Here is a 10,806-nt window from a genome sequence, read left to right as displayed (position 1 = left end):
TTACAGAAAGACGCTCGTAATCCCTCCGTACCTTTACCCCAGCCCACGCGCCTCATTCTTCAGTGTAGGAAAGAAACTGGAAGAATTATCATGATTTTCCCTGGACTCTGTTTTCTTTTGTTGACTTTCACTGGAAATACATCTTCTGTCCTGTCGTTTCTTTTTCTTGGGATATCTAACCAGCCAGAGTAAAGAAGACATCTAATCCTTTTCTTCTTTTCTCTTTTCTTTAAAGATTAAAAGTTGGAGCTCCATTCCAACAGAGAAATGCGTCCCTAATTTCCTGTTGAAAGGGTCAACCAAGTAGCCAAGCAAATAAAAGGCACAGCCATATCACAGCACATTATCAAAAATTTTCAGAATCCCAGGGCGAGGAAAAGATCCTAGAAGCGTTTGAAGATGAAATAAAAGGAAATGCCACATAACTGAGACATTTCAAGGCAAGCAATGAAAGCCAGAGGGGATGAACAATGCCTTTGAAAGTCTAAAGGGAATGTTTTCTCCTTAGAATTATACACCATGGCAGTTACAAATGAAGTATAAGCACATAATAATGGAACTTTAGAATATACAAGTTCTCAAATTTTTTTTTTGCCCCTTATAGTCTCTCACAAAAAGCTACCAGAAGATGAGTTCCACCGGTAAAGAGGAAGATGTGGGATAAGGGATGAAGAAATCAGCACCGAAGGAGGCAACGGATAGTGAGGAGAGACCCTAACATGAAGCCGTGTCCCGGAGCAGGGCAGCAGTGTGAGGGACAGGAAACTGGAAGTCTGGGCGGGGATGCCTCAGAAAAGTAAAATTAACAGAATGGCTGGAGGATCTGAAAATCTTGCGGGAAGACCTAGAAAAGTGGATTTAGCAGAAAGACAGAAAACCAAGGCAGAAAAGATAATCAACTCCAGGAAAAAAACAAAACTTCGTACAGGAAGGAGCAAGCAATCATCATTTGCTCCTTGGGTCGGCCATGAATCACATTTACTCATCATGATGATGTAAATACTGAGTGCTGATCTAATTATTTTACATCATAACTATTTGGTGGTTGGGAGACTAGGAAGAAACAGTTAACAGGAGGAAACGGTTAAATAGTCATCTTTTATAGTTGGAAGATAATCTAAAATTTAAAGTAGAAACACAACAGAGAAAGGGAGGCAAAGCCAAAGACAAAAATTGCTTAAAGAGGTAAAGTTGGTTGTCTCGGATAGAAAATGAGGAGGGAAGTGGATGGAACCCATTGCTTTTCTGAACCAGCTCCTTGGCTTAAACAATGGGCATATATAGCTTTGATAAGAATTGAAGCTAAGACAAATGTACACAAAAATAATCCAACTTAACAAGGGGGTTGGCCCCACCAGGACTTGCTTTTGATACCATAAGATCATGAAAACTTGGAGCTTCCATTAAAAAACAAATACTACAAACTGGTTTCAACTAGGGGGGAAAGACTTTAGATATAGATTCTTAAAGTCACTGTAGTTAGAAGTTACTGGAATTACAAAATTCTGGAAGGAATAAGGAACAAGAAAGACATGAGAACTCCAAGCTAGAGTGGCTCACATCAGGACACAGAGTTGAGTTGAAAGGTTTAGACTCTTTTGTGAAGATGAATTGTCACTGGAGGGATGGGATTGGCACTTGAGCATATGCCTTCCCATGAGGCAAACTGCTGCAGGTCACTTGTCCCGTGGTATGACAGTGACCTTTACCCACAGAATAAGGGCTGATGTTGGGACTTGGATGATATTTAGTCATGCTCCACTTCCACAGAGTGACTGCCGACTGATTACCTAAACCCTGGGGCTATTCGGGAGTTCCTGATCTTAGTTTTCGACACAACGACGCAGTGAGCACACAGTCTAGAAGGAGTCACAGACAACGAAGAAGGCTCAAGACGAAATATCTGGGAGAGGCCAGTGCTTGGGGGCAGCGAAGACAATGCCAGCATTGAAAAAAAACCGGCATCCAAAAGAAAAGATTAGATCTGCAGTGCCTTCTAATACAGAGTCGGCAGAAACAAGAAGCAATGAGACAGACCCGAGCTGGCCCCGCAGGGGCGGCCAGCCCTCCATCCCCGACTGGTTGGGTTCCCTGCAATGATCTCTGCCCCCAAAGCTGAAAAAAGGGTGACAATAAGTCCAGCCTCCTCAGGTGGGCTGGTCAGCAGAAAGAAAAATAATAAACCAACTCATGCAAAAGGTGGTGCCTGTTCTGTAAAAATTTAAAGCCAATATATCTGAGCCAGGACTGACTTCTTCCGTAAAATATTGCCGAGGGTCCCAAGACAGCATGTCTTCGCCCCTTCCCCCCACCCCAATATCCCAACCCAAGAAGCCTCTGGAAATAGTGTTCTGGGCCAATTTCCTAATCCCCAACACTACAGAAAGTTATTCTAAAATAATGCCATTGGAAATGCGAGACTAGGTTCTTGGTGATTGAATTCCACGTCTGATAGGAAGTTGACCGGGACTGTAACACCGGATGAAAAACCCTGATCCGCCCCTCGAATGCACAGACAGAGGCCGTACGCAGAGGGAGGGAGTTGCTCCGTAAGGGATGGACTCCGTGGTCTCTCCTGAGTCACGGCGCCTGGGCTTCTTCGTTGAAACAGTTAGTCTCCTCTTCTTCTGGCCCCACTCGCCACACAGGTCTCCACAGAGGCAAGAGGCCACCTTCACCCTTAGACATCACTCAGAGCAGAAGTCCATTCAGAGGGCCACTTGATATCATTTTGCAGAGCTGTATGCCACCCGCAGGGACACACCAACGATGCTGCGATGACCCAGAGGTGACCGGCATTAGGAAGCCAGTGCAGTCCCTGGGCTTCATGGAGCAGGACAGGAAAGAGGGTGGCCAGTCCCAACAGCTTGGAGGGCGGTGGGTCCCTGAACTGCGGGCTGACCCGAGAGGGCAGGGGAGATGGACCCTAACTTCCCTCTCCTGCTGCTCTCCAGCCTCTTGCCACACCTCAGAGCCAGCTGACGAGAAGTTGAAAGTCAAAGGGTATAGGGGTCAGTCCCCCAGGATTCAGACGGAAGAGTAAAGGTCAGGTGGGAAAGTGGGGAGGGAAGGAGAAAGTGGGGAATAACCAGCTCACCTGGTATTTGATCCAAAATCACTGCCTTAGACGCTCCTCCCCAAGAGTGGTTTTCTTCAGAAGCTTGAAAACTATGTCTATTTACACGTGAATGTATGTTTACGGAAAATAGAAAGAGAAAAACATACACCGACACACACACGTGCACTAACAATCATTGCGATCTCTAAAGTGATCTCGGTTTGCACAATCGTCACGAAGACACACACACTTCAGGTTATAAACTTACGGACGTCGCAGCCTGGCTCCTTGCCGCCCAAGACTCCTCCTCAGTCTGGAGTACGGGGCCCGGGTGGTTACATTTTCAAGGGCTCAGTGACTGATTCACTGCCCATAGAATTCTGAGAACTTTCCAGCCACCGCTACATCATTAAAGCAGAGTATTGAGGGGGCAACATCCCTAACCAGGGCTTCTCCAACTCTCAGGGGCATGAAAAGTAAGGAAAGCCTGAGAAACCATCCCAGACCAAAGGAGCCGAGGACCCTGACCGTGAAGGCACCGTAGTTCTGGGAACGGGATCCCGGGACAGAAAACAGGTGTTAATGGGAAAACACACTGAAATTTGGACAGAGTCTGGGGTTCAGTGACTGGAGACGCAGCAATGCTAGATCTGAGCAATTTCAAAATTACACCTCCTTAAAAGATCGAATATCTATAGCAGCTATGGATAATTTCTATAATATCTAAAGCGAAGTTTTTTACACAGTGGTTTGAGTCATCCCTGCATTAATTACAACCATTTTTCTGAAAAGCAGTTCAGGGGAGGGAAGAACGGTGGGCGCCTTTCTGCTTCATTTTATGCATCGTGAACATCTGGATGTTCCCGTGACCGACTTTGCTGAATTAGAACCAGCTCATCCTTCAGGAAGCGGAAGGCAACTTGCACATGAGCTCCCTTACTTATGCCAAAGTGCAAGAAATAGAGTGCGTGTAAAATTTCCAAAATTTCCCTTGAACTAAAAACAAGTGTTACGAGTAACTGATGACCAGATCATCGACAAATTCACCTCGGGAGACATTCCAAAAGTTCTGTAGGCAATCGTCTGCTTCCACAATCAACTGTACACCGTTGGTCCGTGGGAAATGCCCCCCTCTGAAGTGGAAAGAGCTTTTGGTCGATGCAAAAAATGTATCTCTCAAAATTTCAATAGGAAACAATTATTTAGCTAATTTAAGGTACTGTGGAAAAATAAGGTACTAAATGGATACCAGGTTCATATGTTGGTGAATGAAAATTATGTGCTCAAACATGTACATGGGGCCCTTTTTTCCCCTCGATGAGCCCCAAAGTCCTTAACGCAGAGAAGCAATAACAAGTGCACGTCTTTCAACACATCCGTGGGGAGGCAGGGACAGTTCTAGGTGGAGAGATTACAGAGAAGCATCAGCCACAGCCCCGCCCCAGAGTCCTAATAATTCTCTGCAGTGTCAGTTTCAAGGGCATCTGCTAAGCTAGATGTTTTTTGGATGTTTCTTGTGGGTTGGAAAGTGGTTTGTGGGGAGGAAGGGCACCTATTTTCTGGGCATCGAGTCCCCCATAACAACCGATGAGCCCAAGTCACAGTGGCTGTTTCTCTCTCCATGGCCTTCAATGTGTTAAAGGACAGAAAGGGGCAGGGGACGGGAGGGGAACACAAAGCTGGACTTCAAAGGGAGACCCAACTCTGCCTGCAGCCCTGGAGAGATTTCTCAACGTTGGTCACACACAGCGGCTTACACTGAGTCTTTGGTAACCAGAATGTACGGACTCTCTTAATGAGCTGATAGAAAGTTCCTAACCTCTTCACTCCTGTGTCTAGCACAGAACTAGCCTGATGAACAATAAACATTCATCGAGTGAATAAACAACAGCAATTTACCACCCAAGGCCCCTTGTGTGAAGTCTAACGTGGTGCCCTCAGAATCTGCCACAGAGAAGATTGTTGTCTCTTTGAAGGCATTTATAAGTGTCCTACATTACAGTGATTTAACCCACCGAGCTTCGCCTTTTGCCCTGGCTGCCCGATCAGAACCAAATACTGTGTTCGAGCACAGTAACCAGATCAGCCCTTAGAGCCGGAGTACTTTCTTGCCTGCATTTGGCCTCTTAAACTTACTGTTCAACTTTATTTTATTCTAAGCTGTCCTGGGTTTGGACAGATTGTCATCATTCAGTGAATAGGCACAAACACAGGGTCGTGGAAACAGGGGTTGAGTTAACGAGCCATGATTTCAGGGAGGCCTGGAAACTCCATTTCTTCCTCCTCCTGAGGGACTGAGGGGTATTGTGTATGTCCTGAGGGCCCGAGAACTTTCCACTCCTCCCCCAAGGCACTGGGTCCTCCTTTTACCCCTTCCGGGGTAAAGGGCTGCAGGGTTTGCTCCCTCCCCTGAACCACGTGAAGCCTTTACTTAGTCAGAGAAAAGGCTTGTGGGCGGGTGGGCGTGGTGCCGCCCCCAGGGGCAGCTGCTCCCCTCTGCCCCCACCCTGAGTGGGGCTCCCCCCAGTCTCTGGACCTGTCCTTTCTCCCAGGCATGCGGCTTAGGAGTGAGAACTCCCTTGGCTTCTGGGCTCCCAGCTGTTCTGAAGGAAGCTGCGGGCCCAAGCCGCCTTGAGGGATTTGGTGAGGTCTTCACTGGTTTCTCTTGCACCGCCCGAGGGGCGGCAGTGGGCCAGTCGGGCCCTCCGGGAGGGCTTTCTATTGGAGACTGGAACTTGAATTTGCTGACAGGCTCCAGAGAACTTACATTGATGCGTATGATCCAGATTTTGTCACTGGGGTGAGCTTCTCTGGCAGGGTGCTACATCCCAAGTGGAGGCGGACCCCACCCACGGGGGTGTGCATAGGACTCTCGCTAGTGTGGGGATGTCACTGCTTTCTTATCTTGCTGGCAGCTGCAGCTTCTGGGGTCCCACACCACCCCGCTCCTTTTTTGCCTCCAACGCAGACATTGGAGGCCACAGGGCGAGGCTCTAATCCTTTGCCAGGGTTTACGGACCAATCAAACCATGACCTGGGTTTTATCAGCACCATAACCCCCCCCCCCTTGTTAAATGACTGTGAGACACAGGTGGAGAATGGGAGTCTCCGACACACTTATCACTTCATATCAGGGAGGTATTTTGGTGAGACCTCATGCATTCAGGGTCTTTGAAAGGAAATTACAAGGCCAACAGGACACTGCTGTAAAGAGAACTAAAGGTGAATTCTTTTAGGAGTTCACAGTACAATAACACAATCAATCAGAATAATTTAAGCTTCCATGACATTAGTTACAGTGAGCTGCCGTGGTATGGATCAGTACTTCACAGATTTATACTTTTTCTTGAGCTTTCTTGATTCAGGGAAATAGATAATGAAATCTGTACAAAACAATGAAAGTTTGCGACCTTCTGCGTTTTTTTTTTTTTCCCAAACTGCAGAGGCCATTATAAAGATATCTTGACTAAATAATCGGCCTCCTTATTGCCTTTATTTTTCTGTGTCAACGCGCCCTTTGGGGTTATGTCTCTGGCTGCTGTGAGAGGCGCCCTGGGCAAAGCCGGCGAAGTGTCCACTCAGCTCTGTGACCAAAGCCGCCACCAGGACACCAGCTCTCAGAGAGTCTCTTGAAGATGGTACTGACAAATTACATTGTTTCAAGTTTTGAAGCAAGTCATCTTAAGTTTAAATAATGGCAGATGACTGGGTTTTTCCTAATAAAAAAAAAGTTATAAATACAGTTACTCAGTTATAGGGGCCACAGGCTAGATTTTGTTTTTGAAGCAATGTTTTTATAGTTTAAATTACAAATACCAGAAGCTGAATGTTTATAATCAAAGCCTTAGATTCTGGTATCACAAATCCCAGACTGCCGAAGAGGCAGTACATACCTTTGTAATTGAGTGTTATGGCCGGAGGCCTGGGCGGGCGGGAGGCTGAGGCTGGAAGGGGGGCTGGGCCTGCTCCCACACGCAGGAGTCCCCGGGGACCCTCCACCAGGGTGGCACTGTGCCCGGCTCTGAGGGGATGGATCGTCCCCAAACAGCAGCCCGGGTGTGACCACGTCAGAAGGAAAAGTTACTGGCTTTTGACTCATGACTCTGAGGGAGAGAAATAGAGACTGTCTGCTTGCTTCTGTGCCCAGCTTTGCAACTTTTCTTGTGCAATTAAAAATGGCAGCAAGAATGTGTTTCCCGATGCCAACTTGGCCGGACCCTCTCCAGAGAAGAGATGAATGACAATCCCTTATCTAAATGAAAGGAGAAGCCAAGCATTTGTTAGACAAGAAACACGCTTAGAAGAAAAAAGGCTAAGTGGGTTGGTACTTGAAGCAAAGCCAAACTATGCTTCAAAATACCTCTTCTAAACAAGGATAGTAGATTTCTTTACGCATTTGTAACAGATCATTCAATTTTATAATCTTATTTCTTATGCTACCTAACACTTAACAATTAACTGACTGTACATTTATTCTTTAATGATGGAATCTAAATATTTTTTTAAAAATGAAGATCTTCTTAATATGGCTTCCCTCCAACAAATAAGATTTTATTTGACCAGAGAATTTCTCAGGGACTAGGGATATAAAATATATTTTGAGAGAAAATTTGCTTCTTGCAATTATTGAACTTCTACGTCAGAAAGCCATTGAGATTTTCCATCACCTTATGTCCTTCAGATTTGCACAAGCGATTTCAAAGCACCATCACGCCTTTTGTACCAGTTCCTTTGTCTCAAAAGACACTCACTGTGATGCCATTTACTCACGACAGAATTGCAGTTGATCCACACGAGATGGAAAACTTACAAACCGAGGCACCCCTTCCACAGGAAGCCCCTTCTGCTTTCAACGTGGCCAGCTCACGTCACCAGCTGGCATCTCTTCAATATCCTCCAGTCACATCTGTTTCATGGATTTATTTGGAAAACAAAAGGGCTGTGAGAGTCTGGAAGACATCGATGTTGCCACCAAACATGAATTCCATTCCCGAGCCTTTGAGACAGCCTCCCAAGGCACATTCTCCACATCTGGGTCCATGTGGAACCGCTTAGGCGTTTCGAGAGGACTTCACTATTAGATCAAAAGTATTTTTCCAGATGCCACTTTAAAACAAACAGCTCTTCGGAGTCTACTTTCCCATGGAAGCAATGTTTGGAGCGATGCTTATCAGGAACAGCTCCAGGTTCTGCTGATTAAAACCATTAACCTGCTCTTTTTAAAGGCCACCAAAATACTGTGCACCCATCGAGAGAGGACTCAACAGCCTGACCTCCTTCGACCTGCCCCTAAGGCCCTGCGCTTGCGCTGCAGAAGGAAACTAGTGACATGAACAGACAAGAATCTGAGTCTGGGAAAGTTGCTTTCATTAGGAAAAATAGGACTAAAGGGAAGTCAGTTAAAAGAAAGAATGAGGATTCATGGTATGGATTTCCTTTGGAACATTTCTGCTTGGTTTCGTTGTCTCGGCGCTTCTCTCCTCTACTGGGCCCAAGCACTGCGCCCGCCCCAGCATTGCCATGGCACTCGGCTTCGCTGTCCGTCTAGGAAGAAGGAGATCCTTGTTCTAAGGAGGTTAGGCGCTTGTTTTCTCTCCCAACGGAAGTGCCAGGCTCTTCGAGCATCTGAACCACGTCTTCGTATTCCTTTCCTTCCTGGGGTCTTCCAAATGCAGACACACAAATGCGGAGAGAAATGCAGTCACGCGGGATGGAGTTGAACGGCTGGGATGGAGCAAAGGGGGACTGAAGAATGAAGATACGAGAGATTCAAAACATAACCCACCGCCAAAAAACCCTCACAGAAGTGTGTTCGGAGAATAAAGAAATGTGTTCTGATGACTTAGGGCAACTGAACAGGGAATGGAATGGCTATTTAAAGAAAAGTATTTGGGTTCCATCCCAGCTGCTCAGAAACCACCTTTCCCTCCCATCGAAGAAGGTTCACGCACCAGGCGGGGAGGCAGGCTGGAAACACGCCTGTTCTGAGCTCCGGGTGGACTTGGAACTCCACCGCAATCCCGTCCCCAACCCGGGGTCCCAGACGCGGAACGTCAATGCCCGTGGTGGGGATGATGGAGAAGTCTTCGGTCTCTTTGACCCTTAATCATTTCAGCTCAGACTTCTCCTCCCTACTGTCAAAAATGAAGAGAAAAGCCAAATTCCTTGCAAAGCGGCAGAAAGAAGACGATGGAAGAATCTCAGTGCAGTCTCCAAAATCTCACTCAGCAAAGCCACTTCCAACACTCAAGGCGGAGCACGCTGCTCCGGGAATGCCGCAGAAGTGTTGCTCAATCCCCCCGAAACTAAGTGGTTTTTTTGGCAATAAACAAATAAATGCCTAAAGAATGCTGCTTCAGCATTTCAAAATAGGGCTAGCCCGGAGACGCTTTCCAAAAAAAGAGAGTTGTCTGGATGTGAGACAGGTTACTAGATAGATGGTCTTTCTTAATCATGGAAGATAATATTCTCTTTCCCACTAACTCAATCCAGGATAATCTTCTCCTATTATTATGACACTGTCAGAAAGAAAACACCTGTGCATATCACCTTGCACAACTTAAAACCTGTCAGCAAGGTGGTGACAAGGAATTGGATGCTGTGTAGCAGTGGTAGCTACGTATTTCCCATAAACCAAGTTGACTTTTATCTCCCCAATCCTTCTCCCCAGCCACTGAAATCCATGACTTCCGGGCCGTGGGAGGTAGAACCACTGTGCTTTGCCAGCAGGTGGTGCAAAAACCATGTTGTAGAAGATGGACACACAAACAATAGGCTCTCTCAAGTTGGGCATCCCAGGTACTCACGGACATGACTTTCGAAAAAGTGGTAGTCAAGCTTCTTATTTAATGTCACTTTTTGCTACTCCCACAATGCACTGGCCCCTCTCTACCCCAACCACCTCGCTAATTCTGCACATTTGGTTGGACATACAGTTGATGCATTTTAGCCTCGTGACAGATTCCATATTTGCTAACTCTCATCTCATTTTCTATGCTCTCCCCAGATGCTTGAAGTTGACCCCAGACCTTTTCAGGGTCACTAGCCATTCCCGGGAGAGGGAAGTTGTGTGTGATGTGACTCTGTGAACCCCACTCTCACCTTCTCACCCCACCTGGTAGGTCTCAGGCCCAGGTCAGGGGCCCCAGATCTAAGGCACTCTGTCTGCTAAGTTTGCCTGACCCTTTTTCTGCCTCCTCCTCTGCCTCCAATCACAGCTGAGACCCCACGTAACCAAGCCTGATCAAAAACAGTTTACTATTATTATTTAGGGACAGAAATAATGGACCATGGGGTGTGTTGTGTAGAATAAACAAAATCGGTTCAAAAATGTAAAGCACTTTGCACAATAAAACGATCATAGACATTTTGAATAGTTTACAATCTGCTTGATTATTTACTACATGATCTCCTTCAAATGTCTAACCCTTCTGTGCCTCTGTTTATTTCCTTAATTACTTGTTTTTGCCAGCTGACAAGAGAGGCCATGGGGGAGGTCTCGTGACTTGGAAGCACCAGAGGAAGAATAAACAAGACCCAAATTCAATTCTCATTCCCATGCTGCAGGTTTTTGCAAACCCCAGTAAAACATCTGCAAAGCAACAGTTCCAGGATTCAAGTTCGAGTTTGGGGCCTCCCAGTGTGCGGTTTCTCTTCACACACAGATGCAGAAAGGCTAATTTGGTCCCAGGTTAGAGGCCCCACTATTCAGATCCGAGAGCAGCCACAGGTTGAAAGTGCCATGAGGT

This window comes from Artibeus jamaicensis, unplaced genomic scaffold (genome assembly GCF_021234435.1).
Source record: "Artibeus jamaicensis isolate MK-2021 breed Jamaican fruit bat unplaced genomic scaffold, CSHL_Jam_final contig_415, whole genome shotgun sequence".
In the NCBI taxonomy this organism is placed as follows: domain Eukaryota; kingdom Metazoa; phylum Chordata; class Mammalia; order Chiroptera; family Phyllostomidae; genus Artibeus; species Artibeus jamaicensis.
The sequence above is the reverse complement of the archived record's forward strand: the minus strand, read 5'-3'. Positions refer to the sequence as shown.